At 29.5% G+C, this 20,186-nt stretch overlaps 1 long non-coding RNA gene and 1 pseudogene across 2 annotated transcripts; one reads left to right on the top strand and one right to left on the bottom strand.

Annotated features, from left to right (window-relative positions):
• Window positions 1–6,453: 6,453 nt before the first annotated feature.
• LOC112101571 lies at window positions 6,454–9,708 on the bottom strand. 2 transcript variants are annotated; one of them, XR_002907602.1, is made up of 3 exons: window positions 9,442–9,708; window positions 7,636–7,790; window positions 6,454–6,651 (listed from the first exon to the last, which is right to left on the bottom strand). It is a non-coding gene; the product is annotated as an uncharacterized LOC112101571 (long non-coding RNA). The 2 variants fall into 2 exon arrangements; XR_002907603.1 differs by lacking the exon at window positions 9,442–9,708 and adding an exon at window positions 9,115–9,434.
• Window positions 9,709–11,023: 1,315 nt separating this feature from the next.
• Window positions 11,024–20,186, top strand: part of LOC18056087 — a 25,592-nt pseudogene continuing 16,429 nt past the window's right edge.

Below are 20,186 nucleotides of genomic sequence, written 5' to 3'. Positions count from 1 at the left end.
GTACCAAGTAAGTTTTTGAGCCTATCATTTTTCTTGGAGAGTAACCCTTTTGCCCATTCTTTATATAGCTTAACAGTTTATTATTGTATACACGATCTCTAGATTTCTTTTGAGTTAACCCTTTAAAAAAAATTTATAAAATTAAAAAAAAAGAAAAAAATGTGTGTTGCTACATTTGGAGGCCCATCTAATTAGTAGATATGGAAGATTATTTAGAGCCCTAAAAAACGATGGAAATGTCATCTTTGATCCATTTGAGCCTTTCTATCTATCCCTTTTATCAAATATCCATAGTTAACCCTTTTGAGTCTTTAAAAAAAAAAACTTTTCTTTGTCAAACTTATCATCTTGACCCACTCCGATTTGGAGTATTACCCAATATCTTATAAGTTTCATCACCTATTTATGTTTGAGAAAAATGTAAATAATTATTTTATTTAGTGACGTTGTGCCAAGCAAAAGCAAAAAAAAAATTGTTTCAAAAATAAGAAGAAAAAAAATAACAACAATAATAGGTGAAATCCACCTTGCAACTTCTAAAAAAAAAAAAAATCTTCTGCATTTTTCTCAAACATATACTTTGTTTCCCTTATTTCCCTTATTTCCCTTTTTTGTTAACCATGTCCCTAGCCTATGTTACATCCTAATAAAAGTCCTTCTTGATTTTAGGGAACTATAATCTGAAGTACAAGCTAGTTATGTGGGCTAAAAAGATGTAGTGGTGCATAATAAAAAAAATAAATAAAAGAAAAATAAAAAAAAGATAAATAAATTGGGTTGACTAGCATTTTTGTTTGACTTGAGATCGTATTATTTCTAAGCTGAGGGCATATTTATTTCATCTTGGTGAGAGTATGTGATATCACTTCTTTATTATTTTCTCTCTCAATTACCATTCATTGGAGTGACTATTTTTATTGGTTTTAATTTCTTTGTGAGAGTGTCATTACTTCCAGTGAGATTTTGGGGTTTGACATGTCATTCTTGAAAGTAACTATAACAAAGTCTACTGTGCTGATTCATGTGGATGGTTGATGTGGGTGTGATGTTGCTTTAGACTGGAGATAATGCTTATACTTTTATTTGATTGCTATCATTCATCTGATTGAATAAACACGAGTGTTTCTAAATAAATAAATAAATAATCATTTTAAATTTGAATTTTATTTTCGCTTTTATTTGCTAGGGACTAGCAATAAGCTGGTTGGGGGGTGTGTTGAGTGTTAGAAAATACATATTTATAAAGGAGAAAACCGTCATTTTACATTTCAAGTCTTACTAACAACCCTTACTTTTATGTATTTAACCTTCTTGTGATTTAATTACGTGTGTTTTATTTTAATTAAGTATTTTATGTATTTTAGGGGCATTATAGTTATTTCACAATAAATGAGAGATCAGACGGCAAAACGGACATCACTTTTGAATTCAGGACGATCGAAAACCTTAGGAGGAGCATAAAAGGAAAAATGAACTGTTCACATGTACGGTACTATTCACGTGTACGGTACTGTCTACGTTACTGTTCACGACACTGTTCACATAGACGGATCGATGACTTGGCATTGACCGATGATGTGGCATTGACTGATACTAAAATTCTTATGTACTGTTGATGGTGACGTGACAGTATATCAGTAGACCAAAAATCTCGCGTACGGTACATGCATCACACAGGATTATTTTCAACCAAACCGCGGTACTGTTCAACCCGGGTCAAACCGTGTTACTGTTCATCCACGTGGTCAAACCGCGTACTGTTGACTGATGACGTGGCACAATCCTGAGCGTCCAAACTGTTTTTAATCCGATGGCCATGATTTACTCCATGTATCTATAAAAAGGGGGCCTCTCCCCCCTAATTTGATATCTCTGAATCCATTTTTGGGATCCATTTTCTATAATTCCTTCTCCATCTTGTATTTTCTACGTATTTTAATAAATTTCCATTTTGCCCCTAGTTCAATTATGAGTAGCTAATTTTCTTTCAAGCTTGGGTTAAAGGTGAAGTCTCAACATGTGTTATGGGCTTAATTTGGTAAATTTATTTTCTCTTCCCCTCTAGTTTTTGTGGATGTTTTGACTTCTCGTCGACAAATAATAATAATCTTGTCTAGATACCGCCTTGGTTACACCGGCTCTCTAGTATAAGGTTATTATTATTTGGCACGATAAACCCTTAGCACTATATTGATTAGAGTGTGGTTCATGAGGTGTGGATTCCCCCCTCATGATTTAATTGGTATTAATAAGAAATATTTAGCCCATGGTGCATGTTGATACGGATCCAGATACCCAAGTACGTCATTTCAATAAAATTCTTTTCAATTTATTCTCGCTATTTCAATTCCAATTTTAGAATTTATTCTTGCCATTTTAATTTAAGTTTTAGCATATTCCAAATCACTTCCACCACAAATCCAACCACCCATTTACAAAATTAATTCTATACATAATTAAAATCCACCTCCTCATGGGATCGACACTCGTCACCATTAGTTTATTCTACAATAGATTCGTGCGCTTGCGAGTACATTAAAATTTGTACAACAGTTGTCGCTATTGGTATTTTGCCATTCTAAAACTACAATCAATTTTCTATCAATCAAGCAGAAACGATACAATGAATTAGTAATTTTGTGTCAAGATTTTTGTAAAGATTATTTCTAGTATTATGGGTGTGTTTGGCAAGAGGATTAAAAGTGGGAGTCAGACTATTTTTTTAAATTCTACTTTAATCTCATGTTTGGTGCTCTTATGCGTATTGGGGTTAACTTATTGTAGGCCCACAATATAATCTCAATTTTGTGAAGGGAGTTATCCCAAGGGGGCCCATAGGATTAGTTAGGTTAGGATTATAGTGTTAACTCAACCGAACATAATAATTTATGAATATTAAAATTATATTAATATTTAATAAATGTAAAATAAAAATATTTATTTTAATAATGTAAATAATAAATTACACTAAAAATCAATATTAATTTCACATTAAATGATAATTTTATTTTAATTTATAATTATTAATGTTGATCTGAATGACCTTACAACTTTGATTTTAATGATAATAAATCACGTGCCAAGGGTTTATTGGTAAATATATGTTTCAAATCTCACTAACTCTTGAAGGACTAAAAGCCAAAAATCATCCATGTAAGAATTAGTTCGAACCATTCAAATGGACAAAGGCTCAAAGCTGATCAAATCAAGGATAAGCCTCAAGTGTACCAGCTTAGGTGATTTTTCTGATTACTTTTCTTGTAAAGATAGTATGATTAAATGAATGCATATTTAAGCATGTAAAAGCACAAATTATTTTCATAACATTTTCATAAGATAAAGGTTGTATATGTTAAAATGAAAATTGATTTTATGAATGAGTTGTTTTAAAAGTTTGTGGACTAAATTGATGAACGTTTTTAAGAACTTTGAAATCCTAGAAATGTCTCTATTTGAATCCTTAAATTATTTTTAGGCAAAATTATGATTTTGAAAAACTTAGTGTTGAAACGTATAGTTCAAGCAGCAAATCGATAACATTTGGAAAAGGTTCTGGACGAAAACAGTGAACCGTTTATTGCAAACGGCTAATCGATAATCTTGGAAGAGGTTCTGGATGCAAACAATGAATCGTTAATGGAAAGTAGCTAATCGATAACTTTTGGGAGAGTTTCTGAATTAAAACGGCTAACCGACAACTTGTAAGTGGTAATTTGAATTCGAAAATTTTTCAAATTCTTTCAAAACGATAATTTGTCTTTTTAAGCAAACAGCGATCTGTTTGAAAATTAACGATAATTCAATTACTACCAAAAATAAAACAACATCTACTTTTCTTAGTCAAACTCATTTAAAAACAACTTGTTCGTTTACTATTCATTATGTTCTTCAATTTATTAAGCTTAACATTGTTCATACAAATCACCTTGAGTTTTCATTTATTTATTCATATACATTCATGTATCATTGAGCTATAATTTGCAAATATACTCTTGTGAGAGTGCAATCTTCCTAAACTTTAATTTCATTTAAAAAATTAAATGCTTGTGAGTGTGGGAAACATTTGAAAAAGAGGTATGTGATTATCTCTCATTGTAAAGGTTTATTGACACCTTAGAAGTCAATTGTAAATATCTTGAAGCCTTGGGCTGTAAGACTTCCATAGTGGAATGCTCAAGTGAGGTTGGCTCGGAGGTGTAGACATAGACGGGTTTTGCCGAACCACATAAAATCCTTGTATTTGCTCTCCTTTCCATTACCTCCTTAAATTTACTCATTGTTGTATGATTGGTGTTAAAAATTGTATGTTTATTAAGGGGTAAAAATGTTATTTTTTGCTTATATTTATAATTTACATTTGTATTTGTGTAACCTATTGTGAATTTCTAATTATGTTTTTAAATATTTAATCATGTGTATTTGTATTGTTTATTAGGTATAAATAATAATTTCATGTAATTTGAGGCTCCAAACAAATGTACGGATGTCAAATTTGAATTCCATAGGTTCGATGAGTTAAGTCATAGTCGAGAAGGATCTGTGAATTTTGTTGTAAAATTATAAGTTTTTACCACTTTTACTCTTTTAGTGTAGTAATTGGCAAATTATAAGTTCTTACTATATTAAGTGTGATAATTGTTAGTAGAATAAGTTGAGTGTCCTTGAGTGCATTGAATTAGATTTATGTTTTGGTAGTGGAACAAATGTATGGCCATGATATGATTGGCTTTGTTTATATGTGTGGTGTGAATTGATTATAAACTAGTATAAATAGAGAGGGGGTAATACATCTCTCTACACACATTTCTTCACTTCTTTCCTCCAAATTCTTCTCCTCTTCTGTCTATATCCATTATGTTTTAATATTTTATAATATATTTTTAATAAATAAAATTAGTTTAATTTTCAATTTTCAAAAACCATTTTTTAAAATGATGCATAATTTGATTTTAATAATTACCTTTATTTCAATTATGTTTAGCTAAATACTAATAGTTAGGATAAGGTGAAACTCTTAGTAAAAAAAAAATGATTGAATCAAATTCTATTTCTAATTATATAAATTAAAATATTTTCTATCTAATTTTATCCATATTTTATATTTTAAAATTTTGATTTATTGTAGACAAACATAGGAGTTTGACACAATAAATTTTTAATATCTTAGTATAAAGTATGGTGAAATGGTATTTTAACTTATTATAGACAAGTTAAAATTTGGCACACTAAGTACTTAATCCATAATAAAATTAATGGGAAAATAATTTTAATTTATACAATTAATCTTTTGGGTAATAAAATAAAAATAAAAAGAATTTATTAAAATGTATTTACTACTAAGAGTGAATCCATAACTCTAACTAATTTAATTCAACAGTTACACTTGAATTAAGTTACATATATTTAAATTCTATTTTCATTTCTTAGATAAATTAAAATAAACAAATTAAATATTTTCTCTATGAATCGACCTCGGACTCACCGATCTACATTATAACTAGACATTTTTATACTTAAGAGTAAATTAAACACTTTTGAGTCATGTCACTGTATTTATTGTTATTAATTATTTGGAGTACAATTGTTATTAACTATTGTTATTAATTATTTGGAGTACAAATTGCTTAGTTAGAATTTTAATTCACTATTTTATAATTTCAAATTTACATTTTAAATTAATTATTAAATTAATATTCAAAATATAAATTTGATAAAATAATAGAATAAAAAATAAAAATAATATAAATATTATAACTATATTTACTAAATAAAAAAATGTATTTAAATTATGATTTATATTTAATTAATATCATTGAGGTTGATTGGTATAATTAATAATACAAACTTTTTAGTTATAATAATGATGATAATGATGATGATGACAGCTTGTAAATTGTAATATTATAAATAAAAATACTAAAATATTTTATAACTAATTTTTTTAATTTTATATTAAAATAATTTTCATTTGTATTAATTCAATTAAACTATGATTAACTAAATATTTATTTATTTTTAATTAATTTTGATAATAACAATATTACAATCAAATCTAATCGTGAACTATACCAAATACAAAATAGTATTAAATATAATCATATCTTATCACATCCCTTCCTATGATATCATGCAGACCAAACACACACACTAACACTACCAGAAAAATGGCCTTCACTGATACTATTTTAGTGTCAGCAATATGTTTCACTGACACTGAGTTTTAGTGTCAGCATAGCCCATGCCAGTGTTACAGTGACACTAGAAAATAGTATTAGCAATTTATGTCACTATAGTATAAAACAATTTTGATGCTAGGACATCACGTATATAACAATACTATGGTATCAAACAAATATTGATACAAGGGTATTACAAAGATAACGATACCATAGTAACAATGTTTATTCGAAAAAAATTAAAAAAAAAAAAGAAATAGAAATTTACAATTGGTACTTGAATTAAAATACTCATTGAATAATTTGAAAATTTATTACATTGTGTAGAACTACATGAACATTGAAATATAAAAAGCCAAAACATTGTGTCAAACTCAAAAGACTAAAGAGTTTACAATAAAAACTACTCGAAGGGTCAACCATCACCAACTATAATCTTGTATTTATTTCTATAGTCTTGCTCAATCCTGAAAACCTATTGAAGAAAAAAAAATGTTGTGTTAACTAAAAACAGGTTTTCTCAACAAAACAAATCTTAAAAGAGAGTGAAAACTAGCAAAACGGGTTTGGATTCATCATCATGACCAGCAAAAATAGCAACCCGTTTAGCTAGCTTGGCTGAGAACTCATCAGCTATCAAATTATATGTGCAGAACCAAAGAAAAAATAAAAAATAATTTAAACATAGTGATATTATTACTTCAGGCAACAAGAATCAATACTTGTACTTCAGTGATATTATTACTTCAGCTAACAAGAATCAATACTTGTACTTCAGTGATATTATTACTTCAGCCAATAAGAATCAACACTTGTACTTCATTTAACTCTTTCTTTTTTTCTTTTTCTTTTGCCGGAAAAGAACTCTACTGAACTTAAAAATTCTTATTAATTTTGATGTACTGTAAATAATTTAGTCCATGATTTAAATAATTAGTGCAACACCGAAATGCCATTAGCTAATCTTGATGCTGAAGTAAAGAGCAACTTTAAGCATATAGCATAGTCATAGAGTCATTAACATTAAAGCCAATGCTTGGCAGCAAGCATTTTGTTAAGACACCACACATGGAATAATATATGGATTTATTCTGTCCATTAGATTATTTATTCTACATCGACATTAAGTATAGTTTTTTAAGAAGATTCACCAAAGATCAATTTTTCAAAAATATTTCTTTTTTTTTTGTTTGATCTCTTTAGGGCTTGTTCAATCAGATAAAATATGCAAAAGCAAAGAATTAAGACTTTACAGGATATTGTTATCTCATTCTACCATGGCCTAAAAACAAAAATGCATTCAATAAACAAGGCAGCCCAGATTATGCAAATATATTTTCCTGATTATCCAATACTCAGCATCATGGCTTTGATGTAGACTCAAATCATAGCAATAGATGGAATCCAAAAAAAGAATAAAAAAGAACTCATTCGAAATTTAAGCAGTTATGTTAGTTACCTCAACATCAGATGACCTTCAACTGCCCTTGCCATGTTTCCTGAGTATGATGGAATAAACACATCACTTTCAACAGATACAATGTAGTCAAGTGCAGCCATTTGAGATGCATGATTGACAAATGGTTCCAGCTCCTCAACAGATTCCAACTTTCCCTACAAAGAAAGCAATCACAAACACAAATCAACATACTACTATCAGCCAAAATAAATAAAAGTTCAAAACTTGAGCTGCAAAAATTATAACAAGATAAAAGTCATTTTAGCCCTTTTGTTTATTCTAAGCAAGAAAAAGCGGGTGAAGAAAATTTGTTAATGATCAGAAGCAAATGGTGAAATTGAACACTGGCACAATGAATTCCACAATTAGCCAATGACTGAAGTTGATTACAGAGAGGTCTTTCTATTATAATTGACATTACTTGCATGGTTATGAGACTTATGGGCTAAACTCATCAGCACAAGATAATATGACTAACTGGATTACAATCTCAGATGAGCTGCACATCATGTTTAACAGGGCACACATGAACATTCTACTGCATTTTCTGTTTTGAGGTTTCACACGGTCAATGTTCACAAAAAACCTCATAAATTATTTTAGGACTATTTCAAAATCAAGCACCAAAATTTACTTTTTAAGACAAGAATCACACACCATATAAGACGAAAGTAATACATATGCCCTAAACATGAAATTGCAACTTTGAATATATATTAAATTTGTAATTTCTCATATCATTAACTCTCTCAAAAGAAAAAACTATTATGAACTTAGAAAAAGTAAAATACTTATATAGAAGGCAAGCTTATACATATAGATAGAATACAAGCATCATACAAGCAAGCAATAGGTTATAAAAGGCACAATTACTTGTTTAGCTGCAGATGAGTAGTTTCTCAAAGCGAATACCACAGGGCAAAGGCTCTGGATTAGAAACGCATTCGCAAGAAACAACAGTCAGCAGTCAAAAAGAAAAAAAAAGGCAAAATGAATACTATATATGCATACTGCAATAGGAGAACCTCTTCTAGTAGCCACTTTCTGCCTAATAATTCCCCATATCTTTAATTGTTTCAATTAAAATACTGCCCTACTCACCATATAAATCGCCAATAACAACACTATAAATAACACAATCAGCAAACAGACAAAAAAAAAAAAAAGATGCATAACATATCCTATTTAAGTGAATGTAAATCAAAGGGTATAATCAGTTAGTAGACAATAACATCATGTTTACGATATGCGAATCAAAACAGATATTACATATAATTATTTTTAAAAAAAAATTACTACCCGGCTTATCTCAAGCAGACATGTAATAAATCATGCTTTCCATCAAATCAAGCAAAATTAATCAAAATTAATCAAACTACAACTATAGAAACAATAAAATCACAGTTGAAGTTAAGAGAAAATTAGAAAATTTTCAAAAAGAGAAAGAAAATCAATGAAAGAAATAGAGCAAACACTAACCTTTGTTTCTCTGCCAATGAACCCATATCTTAATTAATTGAAAAAATCACTATCAATAAAAATTTTATTTGTGAGGTTAGGGTTTGGGTGAATGGCTTTTCAGTTAGGGATTTGAGTTTTGGTTTCAACTGTGAGAGAACGAACAGCAGAGAGGGAATTTTTGGTGAAAAATAAATGAAAGGGAATGACCAAAATTTTCGAAGTGTTCAGATAATTTATTTTCAATTGAAAATTTCTTATCTTCAAGCCAGGACAACACTGGAAAAATTGAAGTTCAAGGTTTAAGATACGAATCTAAAAAGGAAATTAAAAAATTACGATGATTACCTCAATAGCTTCGATCTTCGATCGTCTATTACAATATTATTTTCAATCTTCAATATGTTAAGGCTTTTTAGGTATTCTTGTCTTCAATCTTTAATCTGCAGTGCCTATTTTTGTTTCATTTACTCTAGCATAATAGAGAGAGTGATTAATTTATTTAGTTTAACTAGGGTTTGGTTTTGGTGAAGAGAGAAAAAGATATGGTAAGAGATGAGAGAACAAACGTTGCGAGGGAGGGAAGATGAAACACAAAATTTTTCGTTAAGTGGTCAATTTATAGTAAACAAATTAAGACAAAAGGCCGATGTCGTTTAATAATAAGGGAAATAAAAAAATTAAAATTAAAACTAAAACTAAAATTACGCTTCTAAGTATCAATGAAGGGTTTTGATACCATAATGTCAATACATGCTTACACTTATTTGTTAAAAGCACTAAAAATAGCTTAGGTCATCAAATGCTGATACTTTTTAATATAGTATCAGTAGGCTAGTATCACTAAAGCCCTTTTTTCTACTAGTGTAATAATATTTTTCACCTATATATACGTATGTGTGTGTGTTTGTGTGTGTGTGCGTGTGTCATCTCAACCTCACCCCTAAGCATCATGTTCCTAGGGATAGAGACCTTCAAGCTATCTGTGAATTGAAATGAAAAGGAAGTGGAATTAGTCTTTTTTTCGAGTAGTCATTTGTCTTTACTTATATTGTATTGGATTTTCCAATGGAGAGGGCGAGAAAGATTGACTAGGGCCTCTTAACCTACAAGAGTCATAGTTAAGCCTTTCCCTACCAAGCATTGAGATCAAAATCCCGAGGGAGCTATGTTTTCGAGCAAGCCTCCGGGATGGGGGGAGACCTTCACGTCCAGTTCGGAGGGTGGGGATATCTCGATCACTAGCTTGTATGACTATCTCGCTTACTTTAATTCAATAGCCTATATTGAATTAATAGCCTATAACAAGCCAACGTAGGCTCCCTATATCGAATCATCATCACATAAATTGTATGATTATGATGCACATGTGAAATTATTATTTTTTTCAAAAAAAAGAAATAGAACACAAATTGTTGGCCTATTTGCCTCGTTTTTCAAATGAATGAGTGAAGATGAATGGATTAGATTTAGTACTAATTTGACCTTTTTGTTAACCTTTTAGAGATATATAATTTATTAGATAAAAATATAAAATTAATTAAATCCTAACCGTATATAGTACATATGTGGCAGAAAATTATGAAGAGTTGAGAATAGGTCGGCTTAGTATTAGATTAAAATCTGAATGACAAGATGCATAATAATAGTAATAAAAATAATCCTATTAAATCGGCGAAGCTAAATCAAACAACATTTGACAATTATTTCCCGAACAAAACACCGTACTAATTGTCGTAGTATTATTATCTCACAAGCGGGTCAAATTTCCACCCTCCAATCAAAAAAATTAATTAAATCCACATCCTTTGTTATTTTTTTCCTCTTTTTTATAAAAATTAGTCTGCTAAATAAGCAACCATTTATATAAAACACATTTCTGCCTTATTTTAAACCCCAATTAGAATAATAACCTCTTATCAAAGCAAAAATGCGTGAAATTCTTCACATTCAAGGAGGGCAATGTGGGAACCAAATTGGATCAAACTTTTGGGAGGTTGTTTGTGATGAACAGGGTATTGATCCCACTGGCCGGTTACATCGGAAACTCAGATTTGCAACTTGAGAGGGTCACTGTGTACTACAATAAGGCTAGTAATGGACGATCCGTACCACGTGCCGTGCTCATGGATCTCGAACCGGGTACTATGGATGCTGTTAGATCAGGCCCATATGGCCAGATGTTTCGGCCCAATAACTTTGTGTTTGGGCAGTCTAGGGCTGGAAACAATTGGGCCAAGGGACACTACATTGAAGGTGCTCAGCGCTTATTGATTCGGTTCTTGATGTTGTCAGGACAGAAGCTGAAAATTGTGACTCCATGCAAGGTAAAACTTGATTGATGATTTATGAGGAATTTTAGAATATAGCTTAGAGGTAATACAATCAATTAATATACCTAGTGGCTTTTTTTTTTTTTGGTTAGCTGCACATGGTGGGCCCCACCATGTGCAGCCACCAGCCTTTGTTCCGCACACTGTTTCAGTCCGGGACTCCCTGACTGCAACAATACCCTATATATATATATGATTGAATTTAATATAACTATCACTTGTATGGTAGCCTTTCAAAATAAATACACACATATCATAGTATAATTTATTTATTGTATTACTAACATAATACCTCCAATACATTCTAAAATTTTTCATAATTTATATTTATAATTTAAGCTTTCTTTATTATGTCAGCAACCCCCTTAATTAATTAGATGACATAAAACTTAGGAATAATGGCACTTAGATCTTGAATGTTTTTCACCTTTTTACCACTTTGTCTCTTATTCTTTTTTTTTTTAATTTTTATCAATTAATTACATATTACATCATTTACATTAAAATTATTACAAATTTTGGGTTCTTATATAATTATAACTTCATTGCCATTCCGTGAAAAGATTGGAAGGGTTTTATATGTGTTTTGGATAAATTTTATATAGGTCATTTTGGTTAGATTACAAATTTCTTTTTAATTATTAGTAATATTATTTAATCTTATGTATATTATTTAATTTATCCATTTCAACGTCATTTTTTTTCTATATCTTAGTGGTTGTTTGATTTTTGTCTAAAGTATGAATCTTAATTACCTTATGATATTTACAGTTTTTTTTTTGTTTTTTTTTATCACTTATATATAATTATAATATATTTAGGTCTGAATGAAAAAAGTTAAAAATTTTGACTTTTATCTAAATGGAAAAATATCTAAATTAGAGGTGTTCGTAGATCGGATTTTGCGGATTGGACATGAATCCATATTCGATCCATGATTTTGAGATTATAATTTTCAATCTAATTTAATCCACGAATTTGTAAAACTCAATTCAAATCCAATCCATATATCTTCGAATCGGATGCAGATTTTACCCAATCCATATCTAATTCACCATTTTACGGATTGATTTGTGGATTAAGTTTTTTTTAATTATGTCTAATCTATGAACTAATTAAATAAGAAATCTAATATAAAAATAATTTTACTTCCAATCAAATTCAAAATTGAATAAGATTTAAAAAACTAATTATTTGAATAAAAGTAAAATAATACATTGAATAAGATTTAAAAATCTTATTTGTTTAGATTAATACATAAAATTAACTAAAATTATGAATTCAAATCTATATAAAAGTTGAAACTTGAGAGCTTAGATGTAATAGAAAGAAATTAAGAAACTTAAAGAGCTTGAAAAGCTTGAAAAGAAAGTAAGAAATTAAGTTCAAGTGGTGAGGTCTTGTGCATGGGGTGGTGTAGAGGTTTGGTATTATGTGCTAAGTGGCTGAGGGTGTATTTTTTTCCTCGTTTCTTTAAAATTTTTACTGATTAGAAATCTATATTTATTTACTCAATTATTTAAATATTTAATTATTTTTTATTTTACATCATTATCAGATAAGATATAATATGAAGTTAATGAAACTATGTTTGAATTTTTTTTGTTTATTAGTAAGTAGCAATGCCACATTTATAAGTTTTATTTTTTAATTATTTTTTTTACAAATTCCCATATTTTTGCTTATTTATAAAACTAAATCCATACCCAATCCACTAACTATGGATTTTCAAAATTTTAATTTAATTCAATCCACTAATCCACAGGTCAGATTGACACGACTTAAAAGTGATTTCTAACTCTCAAGTATAAGAGTGTCTTGGTATATTATAACTCGATGAGTCCGAGATCCATCCCCAGAGAAAATATTTAATTAATTTATTTAAGTTTATAAAAAAATTTAAAAATATGCAATTTAATTTAAGAAAAACTATGAAATTCAATTAGTTAGACTTATGGATCCACTCTTAATAATAAATACAATTTAACAAATTCTTTTTATTTTTATTTTATTTCCCAAAAGATTAATTGTACAAATTAAAATAATTTTCCCATTAATTTTATTATGGATTAAGAACTTACTGTGTCAAAACTCAACTTGTCTACAATAAGTCAATACCATTTTTTCATATTTTATACTAAGATATTAAAAATTCATTGTGCCAAACTCCCATTTTTGTTTACAATAAATCAAAATTTCAAAATATAAAATATGGATAAAATTAAATAGAAAATAATTCAATTTGTACAATTAAAAATAGAATTTGATTAAATCATATTTTTTTACTAAGAGTTTCACCTTTCCCTAACTAATAATATTTAACTCAACATATTTGAAAAAAAAGAAATTATTAAAATTGAAAAACACATAATTAAAAAAAATAGAATTTGAAAATTGAAATAAAATTAATTTTATTTATTGAAAATATATTACAAAGAGATATGAGAAGAAGAATTTGAGGGGAAAGAAGAGAAGAGAAGGTGTGAAGAGGTGTGTTCCCCTTCCCTTCTCTATTTATACTAATAAATAAATTTAATAACAACTTAACCTTACATTTGTCCCGCTAATAAAACATAAATCTAATTTAATCCACTCAAACACATCCAACACAATCCACTAACAATTACTATACTAACATGATAAAAACTTATAATTTTACAATTATCACATTTACCGTGGTAAAAACTTAAAAATTTACAACAAACGTTTTGGATCCTCCTCGACAATGACATAATTTCTCGGACTTCTGGAATCTAAATTTGACATCCGGACATTTGTTTGGAGCCTCAAATTGCATAAAATTATTATTTTTACCTAATAAACACACAAAAATACATAAAATCAAATACTAAGAAAAATAATTAGAAATTCACAATATGTTACACAATTACAAATATAAATTATAATAATAGCACAAAATATCATTTTTACCCCTTAATAAACATACAATTTTACACTAATCACACCCCCTAACTAGCTTATTGCTAGCCCTTAGCAATTAAAGCGTTATATTAAATTAAGATTTACAAAATTCACAAGCAAGTTAATAGTTGTTCATCTATCCTCTAAACTACTAAATAAATAAACTCTCCCAAAATTTTCTAACTCTTGGTTGTCCACTCATTATCCAGAATATCATAAACCTTCTTTTGTGCTCAAGTAATTAACACAATACTTATGGGGCTTCATTAAAAGAAAACAACATTTTCGTTCTAAAACTCATTAGAAATTCTATCTTCAGGCAGTAGATTATTCAAACTATTTTTTTTAAATAAATAAATAAACACACCTATTTAAAATTTACGTCAACTACCCCTTCCCCTCAACCTAATCTAAACATTATTCATATTTTAAAAATATGCATGCAAAAAGACGAAAAAGATAAAAAAAACATAAATAATAAAAGAAGAAATATGAAAGATCATACTTGAACAGGCCGCTGAATATGCGTTTTTAGTGTTACTACACCCCATGTTCAGCTATCTTCGACATAAACATTTCTAGGATTTACTATATTCCACAACTGTCAATTATTCCCTCCCCCAACCTAAACAAGACATTATCTTCAATGGCTTAAAGGAAAGAAGTAGAGTTTAGTACATATTACCTCATCGCTCCAAGAAGATAATTACAACCGAAGAGTTAAGTCCAACTTGTACTTCTTACTAGGGTTAGGGTTACCATCATTAGTCAACCATTTCAATGCCAATGTTCTAGGATCTAGCTCTGGTTTGTAAGCTTGTAAAAGATCAAGTAACTCATTAGCAGTAGAAGTACAAACAAAGAGATTTTTCACAGAGATTGGAATAAAATGATTTTTAATTGCATGGTTTATGAATGTGAGCAACCCATCAAAAAAATTATTAACATTTAGTAAATCGATTGGTTTCTGATGGATGTTTAAATGAGCCCAAGATGCATATGTAATCAGTGCCTCTAAAGTTGCAAGATCTCCTGGCAAGAAAATGAAAGTGTTAGCATGATTTAACATCTGAGATATTCGCTCTTGCATACTTGAGACAACTAACTCTTCTCCAATTGGTACGTCAAACATGCAACCCAGAGGTTTTAAGGCTTGTGGAATGATACCTAGTACCTAGTTTTCTCTAATAAAAACATCTTTTGAGACATGTTTTGATAACTCGCGGTCACCTCCTCTATATACAAGGTGTAGTTTTCTCTCAACTATGACACTACCAAGATCTACAGCTGCTTGAAAGAACTCCTTGTATTTTCCATAATAAAATCCAAAGAGCACACAAATGTTTTTGAATTGTCTACACGAAGATGCTGCCATTAGAATAATCTTCAAAAACAAGTTGTGAGTGGTTGGAAAAAGAGCTCATATTTAAAGATCTGAGTGACAGAAAAAATGAGAAACAACTATAAATGGGTTGGTGTATTTTTCAAATGATGCGTAAAGCTCATGTCTCAATAATTCAAAAGCAAATAGTAAAAAGAAAAGCAAACAATGAAAAGAAAACAAATAATGATTAAATACAAAATCACACCATTAAATACAATAATGCAAATGATAAAAGAACAATAAAGTAAAAGGATTTACTGGTAGTTATGATTGTAACTCACATCTTCCTCTGGTTTTACGTCCAGTAATGGTTTGAACGCCCTCTATGAGTCGAGGATAGGCTTCCCATCCAGTTTTCTTATAAACTGGCAAACATGATCTTTTTGAGTCAGATTCCTAAGACTAAATTGTCCACTTTCTTTTTGGAATGGTCTCTATAACCTGTGTATTTCATATTGCACATGTCCGCTTCGATGCGTTTCAGGAGATCGTAAGATATTATCCAACGATTCTTTACTCATGCCATCTTTGACGAATTTAATTTTATGTTCTCGATTATGAGAAATCATTCCTAAATATTTACAAAATTCTAGTTTGCAACTAAGTCGTACACAATTATGACATTATGAGCCAAGTCTTTTAGCTCTTCGTTTTTTAGCAAATGTACTTTTACCAAAACCAGACATGTAAGAAATAAATGGATCAAGAAACTCACCAGCTAATCAAACCTTTACTTTAATTAACCAATGAATATCAGAAGGAATTCTGTTGATCATTAACAAACGCAATCTTTCACAACGGGTTTTGTAAAACATTTTGAGTGCATTTTGAGGAAGAGAAGGAAAACGCTTATGTAGTTTATATTGTATTTCTTCCATGGTTGATTTTCAGATCTCAGTTATTGTGGGAAACTGAGGATGCCGACGTAAGAAGTTACTGAGTACCGTTATCCGCCATTTGTACGGAAAAATAAATCAAAACACATCAAAATCAAATTTGTAAAATCAAATCAAACGTGAAAGCGAACAACAAAAAGAAACACACAATGTAAAAAAGAAAATGAACTTCCATTCGTTCTCTCATTGAGTTAACCTCAAGCTCCGATTAAAATTCATATATACCACGCTCTATTTCTTTGAGTTGTCTTTCTTGATCCTCTACGTAGGCCACGAATGTTAGTGGTTGTCGTTCCCAAATTGGATGTGATTTACAACTTTTTATTTGGCCTCTGAACTGAAATTTTATTCGCAAAAGGTTTTTAAGATGTCTGAACAGAATCTTCCTTATTGAGGTGCTCATGATGTATAATGATGAAAAAAAACACAATTATTAAATACACTTTAAGAAAGAAACATCACAACGCATATCATTCAAGACATTCAACAATTCAAACGGTAAAACAATAGTGAAAAGTTAAAACACTCATTAAAAACTTAATCAAGATTTGGTGGGTCACTCAAATTTATTTTGGTACTTGCTTCACGTGGTTGGTATTCCATATAGGGCTTTATTCTTTGTCCATTAACTTTAACTGTGACACTATTTTTTAGATTCTCAATTTCTACAGCCCCATGTGGATATACAGTTTTTACAATAAATGGGCCACTCCACTTTGACTTTAATTTTCCTGAAAACAAATGAAGACAAGAATTATAAAGCAACACTTTTTGACTAATTTCAAATGTTTTTCGAAAAATTTTTGTTCTTTCCTTAATAATTCTTGAATTTTCATATGCATTATTTCTTAATTTCTCAAGTTCATTCAATTGGAATTTTCGCACATTACCAGCATCATCCAAATTTGAATTAAAAGCTTTAATAGCCCAAAATGATTTATGGTCAAGTTCAACGGGTAAGTGGCATGGTTTACCATAAACTAGCCGATAGGGTGACATTCCTAAAGACGTTTTAAATGCAGTACGGTAGGCCCAAAATGCATCAGTCAATCGAAGAGACTAATCCTTGCGGTTTGGGTTAACTGTTTTTTCTAAAATTTGTTTTATCTCTCTATTTGCTAATTCAACTTAACCATTTGTTTGAGGATGATAAGGGATAACAATTTTATGTGTAATTCTATATTTTTTCATTAAAGAATCAAATGACTTATTATAAAAATGCTTACCTTCATCATTAATAATGGCTCGGGAGATTCCAAATCGACTAAGAATGTTTTCTCTTAAAAATTTAACGACAGTTTTACTATCATTATTTTGATAAGACATTACTTCAATCCATTTTGAGACATAATCAACTGCAACTAATATGTACAAAAATCCAAAAGATGGTGGAAATGAACCCATGAAATCAATTCCCCAACAGTCAAATATGTCAATCTCAAGTATGAGATTTAAGGGAATCATGTTTCTTTTAGTAATTGATTCTAATTTTTTACAGTTTTCACAAGTTTTGCAAAATTCATGTGTCTTTGAATATGGTAGGCCAATAAAATCCACATTATAAAATTTTAGCCGTAATTTTTCTTAAAGAAAAGTGTCCACTACATGCTTCAAAATGACAAAAATTAATGACACTACTTACCTCATTATCAGGAATGCATCGTTGAAAAATTTGATCAGGGCAATATTTGAATAAGTAAGGATTATCCCAATAAAATTTCTTTACTTCAACAAAAAAATTCTTCTTCTCCTGAGTATTCCATTGCAAAGGCATTTTACCTGTAACAAGAAAATTAACAATGTTAGCATACCATGGTATTGAAGTAATAGATAATAAAAATTCATCAGGAAAAGAATCATTGATGGGTGTTATATCAGTGCAGATTTCAGATGTGAGTCCTTATAAATGATTAGCAATGACATTTTCAGCACTCTTTTTATCTTTGATGGTGAGGTCAAATTCTTGAAGTAACAAAATCCAACAAATTGGTCTTGGTTTGACATCCTGTTTAGTCATCAAATATCTCACAGCAGCATGATCAGTAAAAATAACATTTTTAGAACCAAGCAAATATGAGCGAAATTTGTTTAATGCGAACACCACAACAACTAATTCTTTTTCAGTTTTCGAATAATTCATTTGAGTACTATCCATTTGAGCACTATCCAAAGTCTTACTAGCATAATAAATCACAAACAGCTTACCATCCTTTCTTTGTCCTAAAATAACACCAACAGCAAAGTCACTTGCATCACACATTAATTCAAAAGGCAAAGACCAATCAAGAGATTGCATAATAGGTGCATATGTCAAAAGAAAAATTATTTTCTCAAAAGATTTTTGACAATCATCACTCCATACAAATTGTGCGTCTTTTAAAAAAAGATTACAAAGTGGTTTAGATATGGCACTAAATTTTTTTATAAACCTTCTATAAAATCATGCATGTCCTAAAAAAAATCGCACATCTCTAATTGTTTTTGGTTGTGGCAATTTAGATATGACTTAAACTTTTACTTTGTCAACTTCAATTCCTTTAACAGATACAACATGACCCAAAACAATTTTAGAAGTAACCATATAATGACATTTTTCCCAATTTAAAACAAGTTCTTTTTCAACACATTTTTTTAAAATTTTTTCCAAATTATCAAGGCAATCATCAAAAGAATTCCCAAACACAGTCAAATCATCCATAAAGAGCTCTAAATAATGTTCAACCATATCAGTGAAAATACTTAGCATGCATATTTGAAATGTTGCAGGAGCATTACAAAGTCTAAATGACATTCTTTTAAATGCAAATATTCTAAAGGGACATGTAAATGTGTTTTTTCTTGGTCTTCAAGTGCTATAGGAATTTGATAATAACCTAAATATCCATCTAAAAAGCAGTAATATGGATGTCCAGCTACTCTTTCTAAGATTTGGTCAAGAAATGGTAATGGAAAATGGTCTTTTCTAGTGTCTTCATTTAATTTCCTAGAATCAATGCACATGCACCAACTAAATGTAATTCGTGTTGGAATTAGTTTGCCTTTTTTATTTTTAACAACAATGATTCCATATGTTTTAGGCACTACTTGTGTAGAACTTACCCACTTGCTATCAAATATAAAATAGATAATTCCCACATCAAGTAACTTAAGAACTTTTATTTTTACTACTTCTTTCATGTGTGGGTTTAATCTTCTATGAAGTTGTTGACATGTTTTAGCATTTTGTTCTAAATTGATTTTATGTGTGCAAATTAAAGGATTAATACCTTTAATGTCATTTAAAGTCCATCCAATTGCGTTTTTATACTTTTTAAGAACAAATAGTAGCTTACCTTCTTGGTCGTTTGATAAGGTTGAAAAAATCACAACATGATAAGTTTGATCTTCTCCAAGATAAGCATACTTCAATTCCTCTGGCAAATGTTTCAATTCCAATTTAGGTGTTTCTTGTTGTTCAATCTTTTTAATGATTCCAAGCTCGTCAAATTTTGGTGTCCCATCATCATTTTGTAAAGTCTGCCAAGAATCAAACAACAAATTTATATTAGAAGTATCATT

Source organism: Citrus clementina, unplaced genomic scaffold (genome assembly GCF_000493195.1).
Source record: "Citrus clementina cultivar Clemenules unplaced genomic scaffold, Citrus_clementina_v1.0 scaffold_1, whole genome shotgun sequence".
NCBI lineage: Eukaryota > Viridiplantae > Streptophyta > Magnoliopsida > Sapindales > Rutaceae > Citrus > Citrus x clementina.
Note: the sequence above shows the minus strand (reverse complement) of the source record. Positions and strands in the feature narration are given on the sequence as shown.